Source organism: Triticum urartu, chromosome 4A (assembly GCF_056163025.1).
Source record: "Triticum urartu cultivar PI428250 chromosome 4A, HENAU_Tu73, whole genome shotgun sequence".
NCBI lineage: Eukaryota > Viridiplantae > Streptophyta > Magnoliopsida > Poales > Poaceae > Triticum > Triticum urartu.
Genome location: NC_141876.1, coordinates 273,099,464 through 273,116,218, shown reverse-complemented (window position 1 = coordinate 273,116,218; position 16,755 = coordinate 273,099,464).

The following is a 16,755-nucleotide window of genomic DNA, read 5'->3' as shown; positions in this document are numbered from 1 at the left end:
ACCACTTGACTTTGAGGAATTTGATAGACTTGTTGCGAGTCTTGCACTCAGTTTCTTCAAGAATAGCGACTGGGTGCTCATGATAAGACATGTCTTCTTGGAGATCAATGTCTTCGAAGTTGACGGTGCGGTCAGGAGTCTTGAAACACTTGCGGAGTTGAGACATGTGAAACACGTCGTGCATGTTTGCAAAGTTGGAGGGAAGCTCAAGTTGATAGGCGAGATCGCCTCTCTTGCTGACGATCTTGAAAGGACCCACATATCTAGGGGCAAGCTTCCCTTTGATACCGAAGCGATGAGTACCTTTCATTGGAGAGACGCTGAGGTAAACATGGTCTCCGATCTTGAAAGCCAAGTCACGATGCTTGCTATCATAGTAACTCTTCTGGCGCAATTGCGTGGCTTTGAGATTATCGCGAATGACTTTGCACATCTCTTATGCCTCTGTGATCAAGTCATTACCAAGAAGTTGACGTTCACCAGTCTCTGACCAGTTAAGAGGAGTACGACACTTCCTGCCATAGAGGATTTCAAATGGGGCCTTGCCCGAACTCGCTTGAAAGCTGTTGTTGTAGGAGAACTCGGCATATGGAAGACAATCTTCCCACTTCATACCGAAAGAGATGACGCAAGCCCTGAGCATATCTTCAAGAATCTGATTTACTCGCTCGACTTGGCCACTAGTTTGGGGATGAAAAGCTGTGCTGAAGCGAATGTTGGTGCCCATGGCCTTCTGAAAAGAATCCCAAAAATTGGAGGTGAAGATGCTGCCATGATCTGAAGATATCAACTGCGGAATGCCGTGCAGAGAGACAATTCGGGAGGTATATAGCTCTGCCAATTGAGCTGCTGTGATAGATTCTTTGATAGGAAGGAAATGAGCCACTTTAGTGAGTTTGTCGATGACAACGAAGATAGCATCATTGCCACGCTTGGACTTTGGAAATCCAGTCACGAAGTCCATCTCAATGTGGTCAAACTTCCATTCTGGAATAGCAAGAGGTTGGAGGAGACAAGCTGGTCGTTGGTGTTCTGCCTTCACTCTTCTGCAGATATCACATTCATTCACGAACTGAGCAATCTCGCGCTTCATTCGAGTCCACCAACACGACTACTTGAGGTCATGGTACATCTTTGTACTTCCAGGGTGGATAGAGAGGAGTGAATTGTGAGCTTCGTTCATAATGACTTTACGAAGGTCACCTTTAGTCACAACAATGCGATCCTCGAAGAATAGAGTATCCTTATCATCTAGGCGATAGCACTTGTACTTGGGTTGACTCTTGGCAATCCCAATCTTCACCTTCTTCACCATAGCATCAGGAAGTTGAGCCTCGCGAATTGATCTTCCAAAGTAGGAGAGACTTGGAGGTTGGCGAGGAAACCTTGAGGAACAACTTGCAGATTCAGTTTGCGGAAAGCTTCACAAAGCTCGGGTTGGTAAGGCTTGATAATCAGACTATTGCAGTAAGCCTTCCTGCTCAATGCGTCAGCAATTACATTGGCCTTGCCTAGAGTATATTCGATACTCGGATTATGCTCTTGAATCATTTCGACCCAATGAGTCTGCCTGAGGTTGAGATTTGGCTGAGTGAAGATGTACTTGAGACTCTTGTGGTCAATGAAGATGTCCACTTTTCTTCCCAATAAGAGATGTCTCCAAGTTAAAAGAGCATGCACAACTGCTGCCAACTCGAGGTCATGAGTGGGGAAGTTCTTTTCATTGGGCTTCAACTAGCGAGAGGTATAGGCCACAACTTTCTTCTCTTGCATCAACACTGCACCAAGACCTTGAAGAGAAGCATCACAAAAGACCTCAAACGGTTTGGATTCATCAGGAGGAGTCAGAACTGGAGCAGTGACTAACTTCTCTTTCAGGGTGTTGAAAGCAATGTCACATTCAGGAGACCAAACGTACTTCACGTGCTTCTGGAGAAGGTTGGAAAGAGGCTTCGCGATCTTTGAAAAGTTCTCAACGAACCTTCGACAATAGCTTGCGAGACCAAGGAAGCTGCGGAGTTGCTTCACATTCTGAGGTGGTTCCCAATTCACAATTGCAGACACCTTCTCAGGATTCACCGCTATGCCCTTGGAAGAAATGATATGCCCAAGGTAGAGAACCTCATCGAGCCAAAACTCACACTTTGAAAACTTGGCGTAGAACTGATGTTCTCTGAGCTTATCCAACACCAAACGCAAGTGCTTGGCATGATCTTCCTTGTTCTTGGAAAAGACCAAAATGTCATCGAGGTAGACCAAGCCGAAGTCATTTGTGTAGGGCTTGAAGATGAAGTTCATCATGCGAGAGAATGTTGGCGGAGCGTTGACGAGGCCAAAAGACATGACGGTGTATTCATATGAACCATAGCTTGTTCTGAATGCTGTCTTAGGGATATCTTGCTCAGGAATGCGAATCTGATGATAGCCCATACAGAGATCAAGCTTGGAGAATACTTGAGCACCCTTGAGTTGTTCAAACAGCTCATTGATGTTGGGGAGTGGGTACTTGTTCTTTATAGTCTTCTTGTTCAATGGACGGTAGTTGACACAAAGTCGGTCCGTTCCATCCTTCTTCTTCACAAAAAGAACTCCACAACCCCACGGAGAAGAACTAGGTCGGATGAGACCCATTCGCTCTTGAATATCGAGTTGCTTCTTCTGCTCCTTCAACTCTTCAGGTCCAAGCTTGTAAGGACGTTTGCAAACAGGTTCTGTGCCAGGCTCAAGATCGATGACAAATTCCACTGACCGGCGTGGAGGCATTCCTAGAAGCTCTTCTGGAAAGACGTCTTGATATTCGCAAACAACTGGGATTTTAGAGATGGCATCCAGCTCACCCTTCTCGTTGAGAGAAAACAGTCGAATGGTATCATCCCTTGCGGCAAAGACAATTACATCCTCAGACGAATGAGTCAACTGAATCTGCCTGGCAACACAATCAAGCTGAGCCTTGTGCTTAGAAAGCCAGTCCATTCCAAGAATAAGATCAATATCCGAGTCACCAAGAACAGTAGGAGAAGACATTAACTTGTAGTCACCCAAAGTGATAGTAACATCCGGAACCATGGAGTTAGCGTTCATGCGTTTACCTGGAGAGACAACTGCTATCGGTCTAGGCAAAACTTGCAAAGCCAACTCATGCTTAGATGCAAATGGTCTCGAGATGAAACAATGCGATGCACCAGTGTCAAAAAGAACTTTTGCAGGAATATCGTTAACAGGAAGGTTACCCATGATGACATCTGACGAGTCCTCTGCCTGAGTTGCATTCATCAAGTTGACCTTGGCGTGCTTGGGGTTATGCTTTACCACAGCTGTACTTGCAGATCTCACAGGAGGAGGAGGAGGAGGACGCCTCTGATTGAAGCATTTGTTGGCATAATGACCCTTCTGTTGGCACTTGTTGCACGTGACCTCTGAAAGCAGACGGTGATACAGAGCACTTGATCTTGGAGCTTGAGACGAAGTCTTGTTCTGAAAGCAAGGGTTGGGTGGGTGGGAAGATCCACTGCCACTCTTGTTCTTCTGCTGATAAGGCCGACGGAACGGAGGAGGAGGCAGCCAATACTTTTGCTGTTTAGAAACCACTATAGTTGAGGAACAAGAAGTCACATCTCTGACTCGCTTCTTGGAAGCATCGCACTTCAGTTGGGCAGCCTCTTGCTTCATTGCCATGTTGTAAAACTCATCGTACTTCTTAGGCTCGAAAAGCATGAGAGCAAGTTGAAGATCTTCTCTGAGGCCACCCCCGAACTGATAAATCATGCTCTTCTCATCAGGGACATCCTGCTTGGCGAAACGAGCTAGCTTCTGAAACATGATGTTGTACTGGTAAACAGACAAAGAGCCTTGCTTCAGGTTGCGGAATTCCTCACGCTTGCTCTCAACCACACTCTGATGAATATGATGATCTTTGAAGTCTTGACGGAATTCATCCCAGGTAATCGCACGGCCTCCTCTGGAATCATTGTATTGCTGAAACCATTCTGCAGCTTGGTCTTTGAGTTGGAAGGAGGCAAACTTGACAAAGTCCTCAGGCCTGACGTTACTGCACTCGAAATGCTTGCATATATCCACAAGCCAATCATCAGCGTCTGAGGCCTCGACACAGTTGCTGAAGGTCTTTGGCTGGTTAGCAAGGAACTGGTTGAGTGTAGCAAACTGATTCTAATTGTTGCCATGGCCTTGGTTGCGCTCTTGTAGAATTTGCATGATCAGCTGCTGATGAGGACATCAATACCATTGTTACACCCACAGCCCCTACTGTTACATATACTGGACCAATTACTAGAGCTCGCGCATGCCAATTAAATTACCAGGTACTTTCGTTTCTTGGTAATGATTCTAATGTTCATGAGATTATGATGCTGCCTAAATTGGATACATTTGTTTTGCTTACAAATGAAGGGCCTAGCTTGGAGAAGGATGAACATTGGAGCAAGAACACGCATGGAGTTGATGGCATGCGCAAGGGGATCAAGAACGGAGTTACAAGTGATGATTTCAGGACTTTGAAGCCGCCATAAGGAGTGCATGAAGCCTTGGACGAAATATACAAGATGCCACTTCATAATATTCGTTCATAGGCACATGTAATTTCGAAATACTTAAGTATAGGCTATTTTTAGAGTCCGTATGTGTGGGGAAACAAGAGTTAGGGTTGGTTTCGGACCCCACCCTCAAGGGCCACGAAATTCCCCCCTCTTCCTCCATATATACAGCCCTTAGGGCGTCGTTTAGACTTTGGGTTTTGTTTAGATTAAAAGTTCGCCCTAGCTGCAACTTCGCGTACTTCGTTTGTGTCCAACGACCAGACCAAGACGTCACAGAACCCCACCTTGATCAATAAAGCTTTCATCTTATATTCGCAATATCCTGATTGCAATCTCAGTTTCTTGCTTGTTCTTCGTTTGCTCGCAGGAAACAGACCCTCGTGGTCAGGTTGATCGTGCTCCGGCGTGGTTAATAACCCTCGGAAGTTGGTTTAGCGATTGCTAAGGCGCGATGTCTCGCACGTTCGTAGTCGGATCGTCAAGGTCGACTCCCACAGAAAACGATAGCCACCATCTCATCGAAACATCGGGACACCTTAGCCTCTATCAAGTGGTATCAGATTTCCAGGTTGCTCGGTGAGATTTTTACAGTTTTTCGTAGATTAGATCGAGTCTGTTCTTCATACCTACAGTCCATGAAAAAGCCACACACAAAAAATTAGGGTTAGTTCATCATATCTGAACCAATCTGAGCCTTTGCATAATCTTTTTAGGATTTTTGCTTTGTTGAATTTGCGGTTGCATCGTCGTGTCAAGTTGCTGGTCTTAGAGTCTAGTCTTTTAGAGTTTCGAGTTCTGGTCATAAGTTGTCACGCCGCCGCCGCACCATCATCATCGCCCATCTACCACTTTTGCTTATCCGCCACCGCTCTGAATCCATATCCATATACCACCACCAATCCGTATCCATATACCACCACCAATCTATATCCATATACCACCACCGCTACCATATACCACCACCGCTGCCATATACCACAACCATATATCCACCACCAATCCGAGTTCTTCTCATATTAGGTTTGTTCTTGATATCAATCTAAATTCCGATTCGTGTTTCCTTGCCTGCGTAGGTCTCGGAAAAAAAAAAGTCTGGAGACCCCCGGGCAATTTTTAGGCCAAAATTTTCACGGGCAAAATTTTTTTCCCTATCCTATTTTTAGGCTTTTCTGAGTATTTTGAGCCACGTGCCATCATAGTGATTTTTTGTCGCACTTTTTCGTCGTCGCTGCCCTGATTTCCGAAAAAAAAGTGAAAAAAAAAATCGTGCCCATCCTATCAGTTTGACGAGGGAAGAGTTTTGAGACACTCGCCATTATAGTGATTTTTCGCAAAAAAAAGAGGAGCGTAAAAAAAAGGAGCGCAAAAAAATAGAGCGAAAAAAAAGAGAGTTCCAGAGTGTGCTTTTCCCTTATTTACGTGCAGCGCCGTGATTTTGTTAGTGTTCTAGGCTCGCGTCTCTAGCGCGGTCTAGCCTAGGACCAGCACAGTACCGTCGTTGAGCGTTTATTCAACTTTGCATCTCTGAATTGATTATTGCTGACCCTTGTTGCTACCATACTATAAGCCTTCCCAGCTCCACATACATCTACGTCGTGCGTTTGACTCTCCCTGGCAATCGCTCTATCCAAGCTTTTGAGAGTTTTGACTACAACAGTTGCCGATCACCGCCTGCTGCTGGGTAAGAACTGGTAAGAATTTGAGATTTGCTTGACGGATTTGTGACACCCGCTACCACCACCACTTGTTAGTAGTCTGTAGGATCATATTCTTGTGTGTTTCTATTGCTGCTAACCATGCCAGGATCACAAGCCGACGAGACTGACTGGGAGAACTTGACGAACAAGGAGCTTCATGATACGTTTCAGCAAATGATGAATGGACAGGTGCAAGATGTGATAAACAGATTTGAAGAGGCCATGGAGAAGATAGATGGCATGGAGAAGACGTTTGAAACAAAGCTCGATAACAAGTTTAATGAATTGCTCGCGCGTCTTCCACCACCACCACCGGCTACTCCTGCCGCACCTCTGCAACAACAGCAACAACACCGACTACCTCCACGTCGGGAAACAGCCATCCGCCGAGCGAGCCATGTCCCTCTTCAGTCGGGCCAAACCGCTGGTGCTGCTGTTGATACTTCTGTGGCTCCTACTGCTGATGTGGAGGAGGATGATTATGTGGGAGATTATGAGGATGAGGTTGATCAAAATCAGAACTACGTGCCACCACTAGCACAGCAACCACCAGGTCGTCCACATGCAAATAATGGCAATGGTAGGGCTCACCCTCAGGTACGAGATCATGACCATCTCCCTAAACTAAAATTGAATATTCCACCATTTGAGGGTAGATATGTTCCTGATATATATCTTACTTGGGAGTTAGAAACTGAACAACGATTTACATGTTTACAATATCCCGAGGAGAGACGTGTTCCTGCTGCTGTTTGTGCTTTCACTAGTTTTGCATGTGTTTGGTGGTCTGAGCATTGTAGATTATATCCTATTCCGGCTACTTGGGCTGCTTTGAAAACTGCTATGCGTACTCGTTGGGTTCCACCATATTATCAACGTGAATTACTTCAAAAATTGCAGCGCTTAAGACAGGGAAAAAATTCTGTAGAAGAATATTATCAGGAATTACAAACTGGCATGATTAGATGTGGTATTGTTGAGGAGAATGAAGCTATGCTTGCACGTTTTATGGGTGGATTAAATAGAGAGATTCAAACGATTCTAGAGTATAAGGAGTATACTAATATCACTCGTTTATTCCATCTTGCTTGTAAAGCTGAACGTGAAGTGCAGGATCGACAGGCATTGGCGCGGACTAACTTTTCTGCAGGTCGACCTTCATCATGGACACCACGTGCATCATCTACTTCCACACGTTCTGCTACACCGGCGCCTCCGTCGGCTACCACCTCCAACCGTGATACAATAAAGCAGGCACAATCACCACTATCTGCCAAGAGCACACCTTCTGGGCCTGCAAAGAGCTCTTCTTCATCCATGGCATCAACAGGGCAAACACATGATATTATTTGTCGACGTTGCAAGGGTGGAGGTCATTATGCGAGAGAATGCCCATCTAAGCGTGTGATGATTGTTACTGAGGATGGTGGGTATGAGTCCGCTAGTGACTATGATGAGGAGACTTTGGCTCTTATTACACGTGACGAACACGGTGGAGACGATTCTGATCATGAGACGCAATACATGGCTCCTGAAGATGCTGATAGGTATGAATGTTTAGTTGCTCAACGTGTTTTGAGTGTGCAGGTTACACAAGCTGAGCAAAATCAGAGGCATAATTTGTTCCATACAAAGGGAGTTGTGAAGGAACGTTCTATTTGCGTGATCATAGATGGAGGGAGCTGCAATAACTTGGCTAGCATGGAGATGGTGGAGAAGCTATCTCTCACCACAAGACCACATCCACATCCTTACTACATCCAATGGTTCAACAACAGCGGCAAGGTTAAGGTAACACGTACTGTTCGTGTGCATTTTAGTATCTCTACATATGCTGATTATGTTGATTGTGATGTGGTACCTATGCAAGCATGTTCCTTATTACTTGGTAGACCATGGCAATTTGATAAAAATTCTGTACACCATGGTAGAAACAATCAGTATAATCTTGTTCATAATGATAAAAATATTACTTTGCTTCCTATGACTCCTGATTCCATTTTGAAAGATGATATTAATAGAGCTAATAAAGCAAAACAGGAGACAAATAAGAGTGAAAATCAGATTGTGGCAAAAGAATTTGAGCACCAAATGAAGCCTAATAATAAACCATCTACTGTTGTTTCTGAAATTAAATTGAAAAGTGCATGTTTACTTGCCACCAAATCTGATATTGATGAGCTAGATTTCAGCAAATCTGTTTGCTATGCTTTTGTGTGCAAAGAGGCATTATTTTCATTCGAGGACGTGCCTTCCTCTTTGCCCCCTGCTGTCACTAACATTTTGCAGGAGTTCGCTGACGTCTTTCCACAAGACGTGCCACCGGGATTACCACCTATTCGAGGGATTGAGCATCAAATTGACTTAATTCCCGGTGCTTCTCTACCCAACCGTGCACCATACCGTACCAATCCAGAGGAGACGAAGGAGATTATGCGTCAAGTACAAGAACTGCTCGACAAAGGTTATATACGCGAATCCCTTAGTCCTTGTGCTGTTCCTATCATTTTAGTGCCGAAAAAGGATGGTACGTCACATATGTGCGTTGATTGTACAGGTATTAATAATATTACTATTCGTTATCGTCATCCTATTCCTAGGCTAGATGATATGCTTGATGAATTGAGTGGCTCTACAATATTCTCCAAAGTTGATTTGCGTAGTGGATACCATCAAATTCGTATGAAATTGGGTGATGAATGGAAAACAGCATTTAAAACTAAGTTTGGATTATATGAGTGGTTAGTCATGCCTTTTGGGTTAACTAATGCACCTAGTACTTTCATGAGGTTAATGAACGAAGTTTTACGTGCTTTCATTGGACGATTTGTGGTAGTTTACTTTGATGACATATTGATTTATAGCAAATCTTTGGAGGAACATTTGGAACATTTACGTGCTGTTTTTATTGCTCTACGTGATGCACGTTTGTTTGGAAACCTTGGAAAGTGCACCTTTTGCACCGACCGAGTATCTTTTCTTGGCTATGTTGTTACTCCACAGGGAATTGAAGTTGATAAAGCCAAGATTGAAGCTATTGAGAGTTGGCCGCAGCCCAAAACGGTCACACAAGTGAGGAGTTTCCTTGGCCTCGCTGGTTTCTATAGGCGTTTTGTGAGAGATTTCAGCACCATTGCTGCACCTCTCAACGAGCTTACAAAGAAGGATGTGCCTTTTGTTTGGGGTACCGCACAGGAAGAAGCCTTCACGGTATTGAAAGATAAGTTGACACATGCTCCTTTGCTCCAACTTCCTAATTTCAATAAGACTTTTGAGCTTGAATGTGATGCTAGTGGAATTGGATTAGGAGGTGTGTTATTACAAGATGGAAAACCTGTTGCATACTTTTCTAAAAAATTGAGTGGGCCTAGTCTGAACTATTCTACTTATGATAAAGAATTATATGCTCTTGTTCGGACCTTAGAAACATGGCAACATTATTTATGGCCCAAGGAATTTGTTATACATTCTGATCATGAATCTTTGAAACACATTAAAAGTCAAGCAAAACTGAACCGTAGACATGCTAAATGGGTTGAATTCATTGAGACTTTCCCTTATGTCATTAAACACAAGAAGGGTAAAGAAAATGTTATTGCTGATGCCTTGTCTCGTCGTTATACTATGCTTTCACAACTTGACTTTAAAATATTTGGTTTGGAGACCATCAAAGATCAATATGTTCATGATGCTGAATTTAAAGATGTATTGCAGAATTGTAAGGAAGGGAGAACTTGGAACAAGTTCGTTCTTAACGATGGATTTGTGTTTCGTGCTAACAAGCTATGCATTCTAGCTAGCTCCGTTCGTCTTTTGTTGTTGCAGGAGGCGCATGGAGGAGGATTAATGGGACACTTTGGCGTCAAGAAGACGGAGGATATACTTGCTACACATTTCTTTTGGCCAAAGATGAGACGGGATGTTGAGCGTTTTGTTGCTCGCTGCACTACATGTCAAAGAGCTAAGTCACGACTCAATCCTCATGGTTTATATATGCCTTTGCCAGTACCTAGTGTTCCTTGGGAGGATATATCTATGGACTTTGTTTTAGGTTTACCTCGAACAAAGAAGGGGAGGGATAGCATATTTGTTGTCGTGGATAGGTTCTCGAAAATGGCACACTTTATACCATGTCATAAAAGCGATGATGCTGTTAATGTTGCTGATTTGTTCTTTCGTGAAATTATTCGCTTACATGGTGTGCCAAATACTATTGTTTCAGATCGTGATACTAAATTTCTTAGCCACTTTTGGAGATGTTTATGGGCTAAGTTGGGGACTAAGCTGCTTTTTAGTACTACTTGTCACCCCCAAACTGATGGACAAACTGAAGTAGTCAATAGAACATTGTCTACTATGCTTAGGGCTGTTTTGAAGAATAACAAGAAAATGTGGGAAGAATGCTTGCCTCATATTGAATTTGCTTATAATCGCTCATTGCATTCTACTACTAAGATGTGCCCTTTTGAAATTGTGTATGGTTTCCTACCTCGTGCACCTATTGATTTGTTGCCTCTTCCATCTTCAGAGAAGGTTAATTTTGATGCTAAAGAACGTTCTGAATTGATTTTAAAAATGCATGAGTTAACTAAGGAAAACATTGAGCGTATGAATGCTAAATATAAACTTGCTGGAGATAAGGGTAGAAAACATGTTGTGTTTGCGCCTGGAGATCTTGTTTGGTTACATTTGCGTAAAGATAGATTTCCTAATCTGCGCAAATCAAAGCTAATGCCACGTGATGATGGTCCTTTTAAGGTGTTAGAGAAAATAAATGATAATGCATATAAACTTGACCTCCCTGTAGATTTTGGGGTTAGTCCCACTTTTAACATTGCAGATTTGAAGCCTTATTTGGGTGAGGAAGATGCGCTTCCGTCGAGGACGACTTCATTTCAAGAAGGGGAGGATGATGAGGACATCAATACCATTGTTACACCCACAGCCCCTACTGTTACATATACTGGACCAATTACTAGAGCTCGCGCACGCCAATTAAATTACCAGGTACTTTCGTTTCTTGGTAATGATTCTAATGTTCATGAGATTATGATGCTGCCTAAATTGGATACATTTGTTTTGCTTACAAATGAAGGGCCTAGCTTGGAGAAGGATGAACATTGGAGCAAGAACACGCATGGAGTTGATGGCATGCGCAAGGGGATCAAGAACGGAGTTACAAGTGATGATTTCAGGACTTTGAAGCCGCCATAAGGACTGCATGAAGCCTTGGACGAAATATACAAGATGCCACTTCATAATATTCGTCCATAGGCTATTCTAGGTGCTGCGTCACCTTATTAATGGGCCAGGCCCATGTAATTTCGAAATACTTAAGTATAGGCTATTTTTAGAGTCCGTATGTGTGGGGAAACAAGAGTTAGGGTTGGTTTCGGACCCCACCCTCAAGGGCCACGAAATTCCCCCCTCTTCCTCCATATATACAGCCCTTAGGGCGTCGTTTAGACTTTGGGTTTTGTTTAGATTAAAAGTTCGCCATAGCTGCAACTTCGCGTACTTCGTTTGTGTCCAACGACCAGACCAAGATGTCACATAACCCCACCTTGATCAATAAAGCTTCCATCTTATATTCGCAATATCCCGATTGCAATCTTAGTTTCTTGCTTGTTCTTCGTTTGCTCGCAGGAAACAGACCCTCGTGGTCAGGTTGATCGTGCTCCAGCGTGGTTAATAACCCTCGGAAGTTGGTTTAGCGATTGCTAAGGCGCGACGTCTCGCACGTTCGTAGTCGGATTGTCAAGGTCGACTCCCACAGAAAACGATAACCACCATCTCATCGAAACATCGGGACACCTTAGCCTCTATCAGCTGCGTGTTTGCATTGGTAGCGGCCATCACAGCTTGCCATGCCTCCGGAGGTGGAGGTGGTGGTGGCGGATCCTGATTCTGATTCTGTCCCTTAGCAGGAGCCATCCTGAAGAGGGTGACATCCGTTAGCATCTTGACAGACATATATTCAAGCTGAATCAAATGGATAGAAATTGCACATATAGTCTTCACATCCGAACAAAATGAACGAATGAATTCCAATCGAAATGGTCACATTTCCATAAATTGAGAAGCCACTTAGATAGAGGTAGAAGAATAAAACAACAAGGTACGGACAAGAACAAATACTTGGTGAGGATTACCCAATCCCAAACCAAATATCTGCGGAAGAAATGCTAGAGCTACAACAATTCCCACCTATGAAACTCCCGAACCTTTCCGGTTATGCAATCAGGTGTTGGGGATACAGGGGAAGCATAATTTCTCACCCAAAGCTAGCAAATCCTACATCCAACTGTATCCATCCTTCAACACATAACCAAGAAACCTTCGGAAATTATTTACCTCAACCTTCGAAAAGCATCCGTTATATGAGTTATGGCAATACTCCCGAACTCCCGCCCCAGTACTGGGTGGCGTTGAGGTTATCTCACCAACAACTGCATAAAAGAGATTTTCGATGTCGGCGGAACTCAGGTATTCCAGAACTGCAACGATAAAATTGTGACGACAACACCTCGGAGCTCAACTCCCTGGGACACTGCCACAACCCCTAAATGACAGGAGGCACCAAGAACTATGTTCTCGTCACAAAGCCATCGGAACGATTCCAAGATACCCGCGTGATCCTAAATTTTTTTAGTGAAATTTGAGAAGAGAAGAGTCAAAACTCTACGTCAGAATGCCTCACCAGAGCGACGAAGGGACTGAGGAGTAAAAAGAATTCCTAACTCTCCGATATATATAATCCTAAATGACTCAAAACATTTTTCTAGACTCAACAACGCCAACGATTCGATCAAGCAGGGAGCTCCTAAAGTCGGGGAAGGCTCTGATTACCAACTTGTAACGCCCTCGATGCGGCTATATCTCCCACGTGTCGAAGCACGACTTAGAGGCATAACCGCATTGAAAGCAATGTCGCAAGTGAGGTAATCTTCGCAAACAACCCATGTACATAAATAAAGGGGAAAGGTACATAGTTGGCTTACACTCGCCACGTCACACAAATACATAAATAAGACATTACATTCATCCAATACACTCAAGGTCCGACTATAGAACCAGAATAAAATCAACCCCCAAATGCGACAAAGTCTCCGATCGCCCCAACTAGGCACCACTACTAATCATCTGGGAAAGACACGTAGTAACGATGAGAGTCTTCATCGAACTCCCACTTGAGCTCGGTCAAATCTTCTGGAGCGGCATCATCGGTCCTTGCATCTAGTTTTAGAAGTAATCTGTGAGTCACGGGGACTCAGCAATCTCACACCCTCGCGATCAAGACTATTTAAGCTTATAGGTAAGGCAAAGATATGAGGTGGAGCTGCAGCAAGCGACTAGCATATTTGGTGGCTAACATATGCGCAAAAGAGAGCGAGAAGAGAAGGCAAAGGCACGAGCGATAAACTATGATCAAGAAGTGATCCTAGAACAACCTACGTCAAGCATTACTCCAACACCGTGTTCACTTCCCGGACTCCGCCGAGAAGAGACCATCACGGTTACACATGCGGTTGATGCATTTTAATTAAGTTAAGTTTCAGGTTATCTACAACCGGACATTAACAAATTCCCATCTGCCCATAACCGCGGGCACAGCTTTCGAAAGTTCAAATCCCTGCAGGGGAGTCCCAAGTTAGCCCATCACAAGCTCTCGCGGTCAACGAAGGATATTCCTTCTCCCAAGACAATCCGATCAGACTCGGCATCCCGGTTACAAGACATCTCGACAATGGTAAAACTAAACCAGCAAAGCCACCCGAATGTTCCGACAAATCCCGATAGGAGCTGCACATATCTCATTCTCAGGGCACACCAGATTGTCCAAGGTTCCGGTAGGCCAGCCCAGAGTTGCCCCTGGTGGCCACCGGTAGGTGACAGGTTGGACCAACACTCAGAGGAGCACTGGCCCGGGGGTTTAAATGAAGATGACCCTTGAGTCCGCGGAACCCAAGGCAAAACGAGGCTAGGTGGCGAATGGGAAAACCAATGTTGGGCCATGCTGGAGGAGTTTTATTCAAGGCGAAGTGTCAAGGGGTTCCCATTATAACCCAACCGTGTAAGGAACGCAAAATCCGGGAACATAACACCGATATTACGGAAACTAGGGCGGCAAGAGTGGAACAAAACACCAGGCATAAGGCCGAGCCTTCCACCCTTTACCAAGTATATAGGTGCATTAATATAAACAAGATAATATTATGATATCCCAACAATAAACATGTTCCAACATGGAACGGTCTCCAATCTTCACCTGCAACTAGCAACGCTATAAGAGGGGCTGAGCAAAGCGGTAACATAGCCAAACAACGGTTTTCTAGGACAAGGTGGGTTAGAGGTTTGACATGGCAATATGGGAGGCATGATAAGCAAGTGGTAGGTATCGTAGCATAGGCATAGCAAAAGAGCGAGCATCTAGCAAGCAAAGATAGAAGTGATTTCGAGGGTATGGTCATCTTGCCTGCAAAGTTCTCAGAGTTGCCTTGATCCTCGTAGGTGTACTCAACGGGCTCCTCGTTCATGAACTCGTCTCCCGGCTCTAGCAAGAACAACAAGCAAAAAGGAACACAATCAACCACGTGCAATGCTCAAGCAACATGATGCAAACATGGTATGATATGCGGGATGCGATATGTGATGCATATGCAAGATTTGCAAAGGAATGATTGAACATGGCCTCAACTTGGAAATCCAAGAGTGACACTAGAAAGCTGAGTTGATTTCGGTCGAAATCGATATAAAGATCACCGGAATCGGATGCACGGTTTGGAAATGGCAAGCAAAACAAATATGGCACCGGTCTGCAATTAACAGCAAGTAGCCATCTAAATGCAACAAGAACAACATGCTACAGCACTCCAACATGACAACAAAATACATGGCAAAGATCCAATCATGATGCTTGACAAAAGACGAACACTGAGCTACAGCTAATTCACTCAATAGAAAGTTCAAACAAGCATGGCAAAAGTGCAAATGATAACAGGTTTCAGACTTGGTGAAATTAACAGCAAGTCAGGAATTTATCATCAGGAAGCAATGTTTAGAGCACGATAACTACATGCTATAGGAACATAACATGGGAAGGCAAGGCATGGCATGAACCTACACAAAGCATATAACAAAAGTCCCTTAGTGACCACGAGCCAAAAGGGATAAGAAAATACATTTGCAATCATGTGAACATAGCAAAAACATAAACAGATTCAGACTTGGTGAAAAAGTGGAGCTTGCAAACAGATTAACAAGTAGGCATGTTTACGAACTCGATGCACTCACTACGAGGCATTGCATGACAAACTAAGTATACACCCATCAAGAAGACATGGCATAGAAGCTAGACATGGCAGGAACAACAACATATCATGCACGGATCAATAGCAACAACCTCGGCAAAATCGCTAAACAAGTTAACAATCAGCGAGGAACATTTTATAGCAAAAGTAGAGCTCGATTGACTCAACCTAGGTTGATCCATAATTTCAAACAAAGACATGGATGGATAGAGCACCACAATATTAACAAAATATCCTTAATGATCATCCTCAAAAGAGGCACGGATCACTAGGAAACAACATGAACATATGGCATAAAAATAATGACAGGGCAAGGACTTAGTGAAATTCTAAGTCCCTGAAATCAGCATCATTGAGTAAGCTACTTTGCATGCTTGTGCTAGTCACCAAAAAGATCACAAAAATACATGGCATACACCCCTATAAAGATCATGGCATATAACAAAACACAAGTAGAGCTCAGGATCATAGCATGCACACATTAATCATGGCAAAAATGACAAAAGGCCATTTGCTGAAACAGATCTGGCATAATCATCACATAGCCGTCTTCCAACAGCATTTCGGGCATAAAGATGAGCTCAAATGAAAATCATTCAATGAGATGAAATGATGTACTCGTCAAGACGAACATTTTGATATGCTACACGCACGAATCGAAGCTACAGATGAAGAGTTATGGTATGTCAAAGATTGCGTAAAAATTAGGGTTCAGAGGGAAAAGTCAACCGAGGCAAACGGATCTGGATCTGGATCTCATGGCACGCGAACCGAGGCGGCCGGAACAGTGCTCGCCGGAGTGCTTGCCGGCGTTGTCGAGCGGAGGTGGCCGGAGGGAGCTGTGGGGACGAGGTTGGCCGGTGGTGGCGCGACTCACCGGCGGCGTGGCGGAGACGAGGGCGGCTGGTGGTGGCGCCGCGAGGTCCAGTCGGCGAGGGTCGGTGCGGTGGCGTCCGGCAATGGCACCGCGGTGGCCGGCGCATTCTCCGGGCGGCGGCGCGAGGAAGGTAGGCGGCGGCGTCGGGCGCGGGACGCGGCCTGGCTACGCGGCGAGGAGGGCCCGGCTCAGGCCGAGCGGGCCGGCGGCGGGGAAGCTCCCGGCACGGCACGTGGCGTGGTGCCACTGGTGCGTGGCGGTGGCGCGGTGCAGTCGGACACGTCCGGCTCGCGGAGTTTCGGGGAAGGGATCCAAAA